A 13,734-nucleotide genomic window follows, 5' to 3' on the forward strand; every position below is an offset into this window, starting at 1 on the left:
CCTCAGTTATTCAATATAGCAGCTAAGAGGTTTCTGAGCAGTAGTTCAGAGAATACTCATAGTTAGGCTGCTAAATAAGTAGGCCTGGTCTAGGTGGGCACATGAACTCTTTTAACTACTGGTTTATAATTGTCCTGTGAGTTATATTGAAATGTGGTGAAAAGATTCTTTTTTACGTTTCCTATTTATAAGATGAAAGCATAAGGAAAACTGTTTCCTAAATTTTGAGCAACTACTCTGCTTTTCCAAACATAACCAAATATTTTTTTAAGAATAGATTTAAAATATTATCAAATGCTTATTTTATCAAGATAATAATCATGTTTGTGTCTGCAACAAATTTTTACATTATTTTAGCTTGATTGTAAGTGTGAAGAACTCTTTATTTTTATTAATTTCATTTATTAAATTACAAATTCCATACATGTATGTAAAATGCATTCTTATTATTCTCATCTATGGCACAGACACAAAATGATAAATATGGTATGTATTCACTTACATGTGGATATTATCCATTAGGTAAATGGTAACCAAGCTTCAATTTGTTGACCCACAGATGTTGGGTATAGAGGAAGGAATCAAGGAGGACACATGGATCTTTTTGGAAGCGGAAAATGGAGTACATTATAGATTTAATGGATGGATGCAAGTGGGGGGAATGTATATTTGGAGGATCAGATGGCCTGGGGACAGGGAGAGGGAGTAGAGGGAGGAAGGTAGGGAAAGACAACTAGAACTGACAGTCATTTCAGGGGTGACACAAAAATCAAACATAGTGTAAACTTTCTCAAATATATGAATGTGATCACAATGTAGTATCCCAGTAATGTGGGAGATGGAGTCTTAACTGGCCATCTCTTATAAACAAATGAACTTCCAGTACCGGGACTGGGTTTCATCCAGTTGAATTGTTGCCCAAAGGAGTCCCATGGAAATACCCAAGCCATCCAGGCTGTTTCCAAAATAATAGGTTGCTCTCTAAAGGCTAAAGATCCCATTACAGAGGTCAGCACACAAACAACTCATCAAACACGGATGGGTTGAGTTAAGTGTCTACACAGAACCTTCATCCCTGTGTTAATGTCTTCAGTAACAGAAGGTACTCTGCAGGCTACTAAAAGAAAAATGTAAATACCAACCAAGGAGCAAACACTTTGATCTACAAAGCTGTCCAACCTGCAAACTATGCTAGAGCAAGGGTGGCACAAAACTTGTGGGAGTAACCAACCTAGTTCTGATTTGACTCAAGGTCCATTCTATGAGATGCACCCTCTCAATATTTATTTATTAAATTTTCTTTCTTCCAAACTCAGAATGTCATTTGTCTTATTTCTAGACATAGACATTTGACTAGACTTCTACTCATATGGAATTAAAGTGAACTTTTTTGGGATCTCAGTCTTGGTATTCAGAAATTGAAATATGCTTTTGCAAAAACTTAATTTTACTTACTTTCATTATGCTCACTGCCTACCTCCAGTTGAGTCCCTCCCACAATTTTCTATCCTCCTCTATCCCCTTCTCTGAGTGGGTATGACCACACTAGGTATTCCCTGCATCCTGGCACTTCAAGTTTCTGTGAGGCTAGGCGCTTCCTTTCTCACTGAGGCCATACAAGGCAGCTTAGCTAGTGGAATATATCCCATGTACAGGTAACAGCTTATGGGCTAGCCTTTGCTCCAGGTGTTCAGGACCCACATGAAGGCCAAGCTGCACATCTGCTACATAGAATTGGTGAGGAATAGGTCCAGCCCATGTATGTTCCTTGGTTGGTGGTTCAGACTCTGAGAGCTCCAAGGGTTCAGGTTATTAGCCATACCATACAGGTATCATGGCACATTCCACAGACCCAAAGAAGCTAAACAAGCTGAAGGGCCAAATGAGGAAGCTTGAATCTCACTTAGAAGGAGGAATAAAATAGACAGAAGAGATAGATGGAGGGAGGAAACTAGGAGAGAGGGGAGATGGGGAAGGGAATGCGTGATTCAGGATCAGAAGTGGAAAAGGACAGGAGAGATTGCTAGACAGCCATGAAAATGAATGGGAATCTGCACCTGGCAGGGATGAAGAGGTGGGGAGCATCTCCAGCACCTGGAATAGGGGAGGTACCAAAGAATCAATGAGAGTGATCTTAGCTGTGACTCACTACACTGGGGATATGGAACCTGAAGAGGCCACCTCCTGTAGACAGGATCCCCAAGTGGAGAAATAGAGACACCAACCCAGCCACAAAACATTCAACCATGAATTTATCCCATCTACAAGTAATGCAGGCAGAGGAAGGAAGCAGAAACTGAGGGAATGACTAACCAATAACTGGCCCTACCTGAGACCCATCCCATGGTCAAACACCGGCCCCTAATGATACAGTGCTATGCTTTAAGACAGAAGCATGCTGTCCTCTGAGAGGCTCTACCCAGCAGCTGACTCAGACAGATGCAGACACCCACAACCAGAAAGTGGGTTGAATTTGGGGACTCTTGGGGAAGAATAGGAGAAAGGATTGTGGGCTCCTAAGGTGATGGAACTAAACAAGAAGACCAATAGAGCTAGCCAACCTGGATCCTTGAAATATGCTTTTTGTTGTCCAACCTTTACTAAGTCACTTAACACAATAAGTGCATGTAATAACTTGTTAAAATGTGGTGGAATGTAAATTAAAATGTTAACCTAAGCATCATATAAAATGTGAATGTACCTTAAAATTTTAAATTGCTAGTCGAACTGAATGTATTATAAAATAGGGACTCAAGGTAGAAAATGTCTGAATGGTTTTCTATTACAAAGTATTACAGTGATTCTCCGGGTGTTTAGATCTGTTAATTTATTAAAGGATGGAAACAGTCATCAGGTGCAAGTGTTCTTTGTAGACAATACTACAGAAATCAACACCATTTTGTGATCTCTCAAGTGTAAACTTTCCACTAATTTGATGGCTTTCACTTCTGAGGTCCTGCATATTTCCTTGCTTTTTATTGTTTTCTTGAGTGTTTTTTGATTTTATATGTATGCTAAAGCTACAATATCATAATAGCATTCTATGGGTAGTGCATAACATTTAATATGATATACTTTGAAAACATAGATATGAAAAGTGTGTGTGTGGGGGGGGGAGAGAGAGAAAGAGAGAGAGAGAGAGAGAGAGAGAGAGAGAGAGAGAGAGAGAGAGAGAGAGAGAACAACAGAGATAGAAACAAAAAGAGTGTGTGTGTGTGTGTGTGTGTGTGTGTGTGTGTGTGTGTGTGTGTTTAGTTGGTAAAGTGCCTGCTCTTCAAACATGGACTCCTGAGCTCAGATCCCTAGGACAAGTGTAAAACGGTTGGCATGAAGATGTGCACCTACAACCCTTTTATTTGGGAATAGGAAAATGAAGACAGGAAAATCCTGCCAAGCTAGCCTAATCTAAGAGATTCAGGTTCACTTGGAAACCCTGTCTCAAAACAACAACAACAACAACAACACACACACACACACACACACACACACACACACACACTCACTTTCTATGGCCCAGGTGCCACAGGTCCCTTTGACTGAATGGGAAAACCTTTCCCCTGTCTTCTAAATCCTTTTGCTTCTCATATTTTGTCTGTCTTTGAAAGAATGCCTGAAAAACCACTGGGTGATTTCTGCTCTAGATTAGAAACTCATAAGGAGTCACCTGGAAATTAACTTTTCTCCCATAATACTTTTCCAAGTGTTGCCCACGCGAGTAAAAGGGGCCAACTTGCCTTCTTCAGTAGCAAGAAAATCACAGACATAATATCCACCTTGAGGCTCCCTTGCAAGATCTTACTGTAGTTAGAATTTGGCCTGAAATCACCTCCTTTCCTATCTTGCTTATTGTGTAACTGTCATTTTTAGAATGATTTCTTTAATAATCATTTACATCCAACCCTCTTCTCCATGCATGGTTCTATAGACCTACCTAAGATTAAGAGTTTTCTATTTGATTTCATAAATGAGGAAATAAAGGGTTTTTTTTTTTGTATTCTAAATTACTTACAGTACATTATCAGTAAGGATTGAGTTGTGATTTGTTTAAGTAACATTAAGATACATGTTTAAGTAACACTAAAGCCGTTAGCCTAGATTTCATTTAAAGACCTTATTAATCTTATTAGTAAATATATATTTTTGGTTGATCTTTGTAAATAAAAGTGGATAGAAAACTTAACATTTGATTGACAGATGTCAAAATTCTATCCTGATGTTAAGAAATGTATATCTCATCTAAAAATCCTTGTACAGACATGGTGCACTTTTTTGGAATGATTGCAGTTTAGCAGATGTTCAGACAAGGGCTCTCTTGATATCAAGGGAGAGGGGAGCATTTCTGTATTTTTAAACTCTGTTGCTTCTGTAATAAAGTGTCATATATGGTAGTTTACAGCACCACACTCACTTATAAAGTTTGGCTGAGACTTCTAACACAGATCATCTTCAGTTATAGTTCAGATATTATAGAGTCTGCTCTTTCTGGAATTTGGGAAATGGGGGAGGCATTCCTCTCCCTTTATATCGTTTGAGATCACCTTGCTCTATATCCAAAACCATACTTCCCATCAGAGTCCTCCATGCATATCATCACACTGTTTCAGACTCTTGAACTTTCTAGGAGTCCTGTGATTACACAAGGCCATCCAGAATCTCCAAGGTCTAATTTTAAACGTAGCTGATTTAGCAATTTAGGCTCCATATTCAACTTGTCTCTACTTTGCCATATAGCGCCACACACTCTGAGGTTCTGGCGGTTCAATATTGAACTCTTTCAGAGAGGACACTGCTCTGCTAACTATAGTTTTATAGAACATACTGTCTCCTCTCCTCATTTTTTTTCTCAGCTCAAGGTGACATCGTGCATTCAAAAGCCATTTTTCTTTACATGGCTGTAAGACTGCGATCCCAGATGAGTTAAGATAATACAGATCATTTTAGATTTTCAGATATTGAAGTAAGGCCCTGGGAATATAAGGAAAGTCTGAAATTTCAAAACTAAGATTTAGTGATGTTCATATTAGAGCAAAGTGAGACAATGCTATAAACAGTCTTTCACCACGTTTTTAGACCTAACCCATCTCAGGATTCCAAGTCTTTCTAAAATACAGTCCTTTATCCACCAGATTTCTACCTACTCACCTGAAAATGGGTTTCTGGGACTACCTTTGTTTGAAAGATAGTTTGAAAATATCTTTGTTTGAAAGACCTTCACGGTCTTTTCCTATTACAAAGGCCTCTCTTAGTCATGTGTCTACATATGTTTTGTGGAACTGTGACTTCTGAGACGCTTCATTGTGTTCAAATCTGTCTTCTACATCAAGAATGGATGTAACACATAGATGGCATGCTCTCTTTCACTCTTTGGACCTAGAACATTGTCTGTCACAATATCAAAGCTCATTATTTTTTTCTTAAGGACAAACTGATGGATTCACAACCTTTATTTTATACCTACTTTCTTCATGTAGATTTTATCATTTATAAGGTTATTCCTTTATATCCACAGTGATGACTTAGCATGGTAGAACACAGAGAGGTACACATTAACAGATATTGAGATATTAACAAATGATGTACTCACTCTGTAGTCTGAGTGATTCTGGTGATGATGCTGGTGAGGGCAGCTGGTGATACCCTTTGTAGTGGGTTCATGGTCATGTTTATCACATGCTTATGCCTACATAGAAACAGTAATCTAGTTATGTTGATTTGCTTTGCATATTGTAGATCTTCAGACTTTTAATCCAACTATGTCTCACAGTAAATCTACCTATTACCAACCTCAGCAATTTTTTTAATCTTGTTTTCATCTAAAAGTTCATATAGATTTCAAGTTTCAGTCTACTGTTGACTCACATTTGTAGTACTATAGATTAGTAAGTTTTCCTCCGAGCATTGCCTCCCTTGTGTTCCAAGGGGATCAGTAATGAATACTGGATAGCTTTCTTTTTTAAAATAATCATTTTAAAATTTATTACTTTGGAAATGTCATGAATTTCCCTGTGTATTTTGAACCTATCCTTAAATACCAACCTCCAACTGCCCTGCTGCCCACGATGACTCCTTCCCTACTTCATATCTTTGTTTTATTTTGTCAATTACCTCCAAGTCCAATTAGTTCTACAAACATGCTCATGAGTATTCAGCCATCAGCTGTGGCATGGTTAACATAATAGCAGCCATGTATACAAAGCATGTAACATCCCTCAGAAACCATCACTTTCAAGAGCCCCTCTACCTAGGGTTGGGCCCGGGGGGCTTCCCCATTCATATTGAAACTCTTGACAGGCTGGATATTATGAAAGTCATCTGAAGGCAATCCAGGTGCTGTGTGTTGATGTGTCCTTGTTGGTGCATTCCAGGGATTGCCTGGCTGTCAGAGACTGGACCCAGTCTAAGTCCAATAAGAACAGTGAAGTTCCAAGTCAGTAAAGAGTTCGGACTGCATAGAATATATGAGCAAATGTTTTAATATTCTGACTTTATCCAACAGAGTAGAAAATAGGAAAACAAACTCTGTCCAAAAGCAAAATGTAGGGAAATGAGCAAGAGTCTTAGATCATTTTCATCACCAAAAATGTCTTAAAGAACTTTGGTCCTCATAAAGTACCTCATGAAATTCATGGCCATGAAAATATTCAGAGTAGAGAAGATAAAGGTAAAGAAGTTTTGTTATATTGTTGTTCCTGCTTAACCAGGAGGATCATAAACTGTAGAAAAGGTTGACTGGCTCAAGGAAAGAAAACACATTAAAAAAAAAGTATGTATTTTTGTTCTGTGACTTTTACGTTTTTCCTATGTTTTATTTATCTTAATAGGTTCTCCAATGAGAACCTAACACTTTCATTATTATATTGAACTTATCCATAAAATAAGTTAGGATAATTTTCTGAACCCTGATACATGTACTTTTATTTCCCTCACTCAATCTACATATAGTATTGTTGCTTGGACAGTAGTATCTGACTTGCCCTTTTTAATTCTTTTTGTCTCTATTATTTATAGCCTGCCAGTCTTCTATCTTCGGTTCATAGTCCACAAAATCAAAAATACATTTTTTTATTTCCCAGGATTTCTGAGTAAAATTTTTAGACATTGCAAAAGTTTTAGATACTTTGATTTTGTGACATCAGATAGCTTTGTCTGTTCTCTTTTTCACCCATCCTCTTTTTGGAACTAACACAAAAATGTCCACTTTCCTACTTTACATTCTATGAATGCTAAGACTTTTAAATATAATAATAAAATTAAATAAATTAAATATAATCTTATAATTTTAATATGCCCATATATACAGAAAATTTATCAAATGAAATTTGCTTGTGTTTTACTTCTCTGACCACAAGAGCAGATTTTTGTTTAAAATTATTTTCTATAAGCTTTCCAAATATACATCTTAATTTCACTAATATCTTCTCTATAGGTCTTCTCAATATATGCCTTGTTACCTTTTTGAGCTTAAAAAGTAAGTATCTTGTTCATATATTGTAATATTCATTTTAATCCAGCTTAATTTTAATATTTTTCATTTTAATAAGAGTGATGTGTATTCATGTGTATGAATGTCAAGGACAGAAACTGACGTCACTTCCTTGAGTGCTTTCCACCTGTGTACTGATGTTGTCTATCAACAGAACCTAGAACTCACTAATTTGGTTAGTCTGTATAGGCAGATAGTTCCAGAGATCTCCTGCTTCTATCTCCCAAGTGCTTGGACTATGGACAGGCCACTATGCTGACCCACCCATTAACTTGAGCGATTGGTCCTCTACATTTATCAAGAGTAAGCAAACATGCAGGCCCAAGTCATCGGCGGGAAGAAATTGAACATATTAGATTTTGAAAAAGATACAGTTACATGCCTTTTCTAGTCTTTGGATAAATGAATTTTGAGAAATGTTTTAAAGGGTAATTATTTCCTTTGTCAATTGATTGCAAAATATGCAAATATGCTGATGAACATTAGGAGACAATGAGAATGAAGTTCTTATCATAACAGTTTTAATATTCTTCAAAGTTGTCTAGGCATTCTTTTATATAGTATACTGTTTTTCTTAACAGTTCCGTGAATCATAGATGTCTGTGAATATGATGAATACTCGTCATCTTATTCTAGGCTTCTCAACAAAATATGTGTATTTTATAATATTCATGTAAGTATTTATTATATTAAACATGTCCATAAAGTTATTATAAAGTACATTAATACATATCATCCAAGTATTACATGTAATTTCATGTAATTTATTTCAACCATTTGCTTAAATGTCTTTGAAGATATAGATTAAATAAAAGTATTCTAAATTCATATGTAATCAGCTAAAAGAGCTTTTATCCACTGGACTCATAACTGGTGACCACAGATCTTTCTATCACCCTTCTTCCAAACTCTCATTCAAATTATGCCAGCTTGACTTCTAAAACTATAGTTTTCTTGAGATTGTAATTTTTCTTTCAATCCCACACAAAGGCTGAGAGAGCAAGGGAGACTTTGTTAACAGCAAGAAAAGAAATACATGTAACTATCAGAGAACATGAAGAGAAAATTACTTGGTACATTAAATGCAACTGACACTAATACATTTAAAAATTTTAAAGGCTTTTAAAGAATAAGATGATTCAAATCTGAGAAAATGGTGAGGATTTGACAAAATTGACTCTTCTATAAGCTATCAAAGGGAATGAGTCTTAAAGTTAAAAGAAGAGTGTGTTTTTCCAAGAGAAATTATAAGATAGGCTCTGATATACTGGGAATCATTTTATTTTCTTTTTAAGATTTTAATCTTCAGACTACCTTTACTAGATCACAGGGCAAGACATTTTCAAGACATTTATAGCACAATTGAATTTATATCACAATTGTATAAAATTGTATAAACTTAGGGGAGCTAGTCAAATTTAGGAGAAAAACAAAGCTATTACAAATTTTAAGAAAAAATGACTTTCATGAAATTTAGGTACAAAGTTGACATTGAGAAGAAAAAACTGATAATATAATGCTAGAATTAAAAATAAGTCATTGCAATAATTTTAATGATTTCTTTATTTATTTTATGTATATAAGTTCATCATTGCTCTGTTCAAACACACTAGAAGAGCACATCACACCCTATTACAGACGGTTGTGAGCCACCATGTGGTTGCTGGGATTTGAACTGAGAACCTCTGGAAGAGCAATCAGTGATCTTAACCACTGAGCCATCTCTCTAGCTCATAGCAATCATTTTAATTGATCAAGAGTGACATTCCCATTGTGAATCTTTGGCAGTCTGATTACTATATGTGTATGTCATCATTGCCTTGGTTATATCCTATTATAATCTCAAAAACAATGCTTCCACTGTGCTACTTAATATCAATAAAGTTTTATTTTGAAAAAGCTCTAGTGTTCCCCATATATGGCTTTTCAGGATTGCACAAATTAGGCTTGATACTTTCCTCTCAGTAGCTCTGAGTGAATTCCATGTTCTATTCAGTTTCTCTTGGTGATTTGTATTCAACCTGCAATTTACCCCAACTGCAGATCCTCAATACAAATACATTTATGGATATACTTTTAATACTTTCCAGTTGGGATTTCTATGTTAGGCTATATTTAAAATTTTATTTCTCTATTCAATAGTTCAGTTGGTAAGAGAGCTAGAAATAAGATATATCACCTTCATTTGATATAAATAGATGTTCAGGGATTGTTGAATTGAAATTGAAGATCAAGGGGCATAGAGATTTTATGTGAGTATGTGACTATAGAATCCAAGGATTCACGAAGGTACTTTATGGATTACAAAATAATAAACATATTTTCCCTTCATGACTCCCAAATATTTGAAAGAATTTTAATTTATAAATAAGGACTGCTCCAATTTCCTCATTACAGGAAATGGTAAATAAAAATATAATCGTTTAATACAGTCAATGTATGAATGTACTTCCTTGTTTGCTTCTCTGGAGACCACTCAGGTTGGTGTGAAGGGGTAGAAAAACTTACATACAAAGTACTCTTTAATCAGTTAGAAACATCATTTATATTCTGTTCAAAATGTTTCATTATTTGGTCATGTTACCTGTTAATATTGCACTAGATTTATCTCTTGGAGATAATGACATGTGAACATCTCGGTAAAGGGTCTCTTCTGCTTTAGTCACACATATTTGAGTATCGATGAAAGAATATGTCTATTAGAGAATGCGGAGTTTGTTGCCAGCTAACTATTCCCTGGAGCCTTCACTGCACCAAATGTTACTTGGCAATTTCTATGGTGTTCTCAGCCTCATTTGCAAGAATGAAGAGTGAAGAAACACAGGGAATGTATGTTACATAAAGTTGTAAATCTGGTATTTTATTCTTTCTTTGCTTTCGTCGTGTGCAAAAGATTTATGCATAAGGACAGTGCGAAGGTTAGAAAAGGCTCAGGAGCAGCACTACATTTGCCTACAGCAAAGAAAAGCTTCTCCTGAGAAGGGAGATTTAGGACTGTGCTTAAGTGACAATTTCAGTTTGGGAACAATCTGGAGGAAGGATGCTTCAGCTGAGGGAAAAATGCATTTGTATCCTAAGGTGGGAAAGCAGTCTGACAGAAGAAAGATCATCTTTCAACTTTCATTTATTTATGAAATAAATAAATTTATGAAGTCTTATTATTTCACTTGATTGGAGTACTCCATAGCTTTAGCTTGGAAGGCCACCTACATTTTTGTCCCCAATTCAAAGCTAATTCTCCACACCCCTTTACGATAAGCCATGTGTGTTGTTTCTCGCTTCTGGGACGTTTTTTATGTGATTTTTCAGGATTCTCATTTATTCATTCTTGCCTGATGTGTTCCATGCACCCCAAGCACTGCTTGCTTTGGAATTCCCTCTTTGCAGTCTTTTCTTCTCACCCCGTTCACAGAGTTGCTTCCTCACTGTATCCTTCTTCACCTGACATTTGATTGGCTGCTCCAAAGTTGCTAATTTGCATATCTGCTTTCCTCTGTACTGAGCTTTTTTTGAATATGTGGTGGTGATTCATCAGTGCACATATGGTCCACCATAGTAATATATGTAATATATAACACTGACAATAGTATTTACTTAATAAATCATCAAAATGAAATAATTTTATAACGATTTAGTTAGTATGGTATTTATCTTCAAACTATTTTCAATGATACATCTCCCTTGGTTAGAAACCAATATTCTCTATATTGCTATCATTGTTTCATCCAAAATAATGTAACTTTAAATGTCACTACTCACATCAGATGCAAATTATATTCATGAATATTAGTAGAAAAAATAGTAATTTTTGTAACAATTCTTAATTCAACATTTTTGTTTATTAAAGAATATTTTCTGTGTACATTTCAGTGTATCAGCATGGATAGAGCTATTCATGAAAATCACATTTTATTCTTCTTTTGAAATGGTTTGTTTCTTTCATTTTAGCTTAGAGAGGCTGAGTTAATGTTTGAGGTAATCATTCAATGCATGCTCCAGAACATGGTTTCTTAACATGTAATCTGAGGACTTCTCAATGATGAGATGCATGCCAGACAGAGTCCTACATGTGAAGATGGGAGAAGAGAGATTGGTGGTGTGCCAAAAGATTTGTGAAGTGTAGTATTGATTCAGTAGTTCAATTACTTCTTTTTTATTGGTATTTTCTTTATTTACATTTCAAATGTTATTCCCTTTCCGGTACCTCCCTCCCGCAAACCCCCATCCCATCCCTCCTCCCCTATTAATTGCATCATTGCCTCCTGCCATTTCCTTCCTGCAAACTTCCCATTTATTCCTCCTTCCTCTTTTTCAAATTCATGGCATCTTTTCCCATTAAATGTTTTGCACGTGCACACACACACACACACACACACAACCACATTCACACCCATCCACCCTCCACACACACACACACACATACGCACACACGCACGCGCACGAGCACGCGCGCACACACACATGCACAAGCACATCACATCCATCTACCCTCCACCCTCCACACACACACACACACACACACACACACACACACATCTACCCTGCTCAGTCTCTATAATGCTGTATGTATATCTTCAGTCACTTCCCATCAGTGATTTAATTTTATATAGCTTTCACTTTGGTCTGTTTTCAGAGGTAAGCCCAAGCAAATCATCCATGTCAAGTATGGGCATTCGGCAGATCCTTTTTAAAAGTACTTTTATGTTTATCATTCTACAAATTTGTACAGGCAAAATATCATGGTTACTGTCACAGTAAATGGAGCCGGGATGAAGGGAAGAGGAGGAGTATCTGAAAAACTAACTCTGCTTCTGCCCCTTGAGCTTTCACTTAGAGTCCCTCAAGGTTGCACAGTGCCTTTAGCCTTTCATTTCTATCAGTGGTTCTCAAACTGTAGGTCATGACCCTTTCACGAGAGTCTCCTAAGACCATCAGAATACACACATTTGTTCTGTGATTCTTAACAGTAGCAAAATTACAAGTATGAAGTAGCAATGAAAATAATTTTAAGTTTGGGGGTCACCACCACCTGGGAAACTATTAAAGGGTCACAGCATTAGGAAAGTTAAGAAATGAGATTCATACTCACCTATGTGCACTTGAGTAGTTCACAGTTCTGAAAGGCACCAACAAAAGGCTTCATTGGAAAAGTGAACTTAAGATCACCAGTACTGAAGAGGCTCAGACTGCCTGCGTGCCCTGTATTGCTGCTATTCACCTGTTTCCCTCCATTAAGTGTCTTGGCCATTAGTGTCTTCATTGGCATTTCCTCTGCCTAGAATATTCTTTCCTCACATCAAGATACCCTGAGTACTGCCTCCAGATCCCCAGGAGAGAGAGTTCAGAGTCCTTCTGTATCCACTTTAGATAATGTAGTCCCTCCCTTTCCCCTTCTTCCTTAGTGAGCATCACTGCTGTCTCTGCTAAGCTGCAGGGAGATCATGCTGTGCCTCTGCGGTTGTTGGTACCTTCTAGTATTCCTTCTGAGTCATAAGTCCTCTGGTCTCTGCTTGGCCTTCTCTCTTTCTCTGTCTCCTCTTCTCTTCCTACAAATACACCAGTCCTACATTCACAATGGCTTTTGCCTCAAGGTCCTGAGCTACCCACATCCGAACAACTCTGCTTGTGTGGTGGATAATATTTCTAATTGACACAATTCCCTTTGCTTTTTGCAAAAGAATCCAGATAATGATGAAGTACAAAATGTTGCTATTGTTGAAGTAGATATATTCATTGTCTCTCTAACCTGGCCTCTGAAAGAAGTAATATTGATTTGGAGAAACAGGTTCCATTAAGAAACATAATGTATGAGTATCTGGGATATTGGAGGGACACAGTGACTAGAGCTCTGATGTAGATAGAGCTGTTCTCTATATATCTTGAAATAGATACCAACAGGAGACATAATCTCATTATAAACTTTTCTAACATCCTTTCCTCATGTGAAAAAGTTATTCATGTCATATTCATAATCTTGGAATTATGAATTACTGGATATCTATGGAAAGGCAAAAGCACAGAAGCAAATAAGGACATTACTATTGGGAGTGCCCTCCTTCTGGATGAATGCATTTGCTACCAGTGTGGAGCTATCAGATCCTTGTAGAATTAATTGTTTGGCTGCCATTAGAGACAAATTGGTGATGGAATATAATAGACAAACTAAGATAAGTTATAATTGGAGATAGACCAAAATGCATGAAGGTAATCCAATACACACATGTGGACTGCAGTCATCTTAATTGAACTCT

The sequence above is a fragment of the Apodemus sylvaticus genome, chromosome 2 (genome assembly GCF_947179515.1).
Source record: "Apodemus sylvaticus chromosome 2, mApoSyl1.1, whole genome shotgun sequence".
Classification (NCBI taxonomy): domain Eukaryota; kingdom Metazoa; phylum Chordata; class Mammalia; order Rodentia; family Muridae; genus Apodemus; species Apodemus sylvaticus.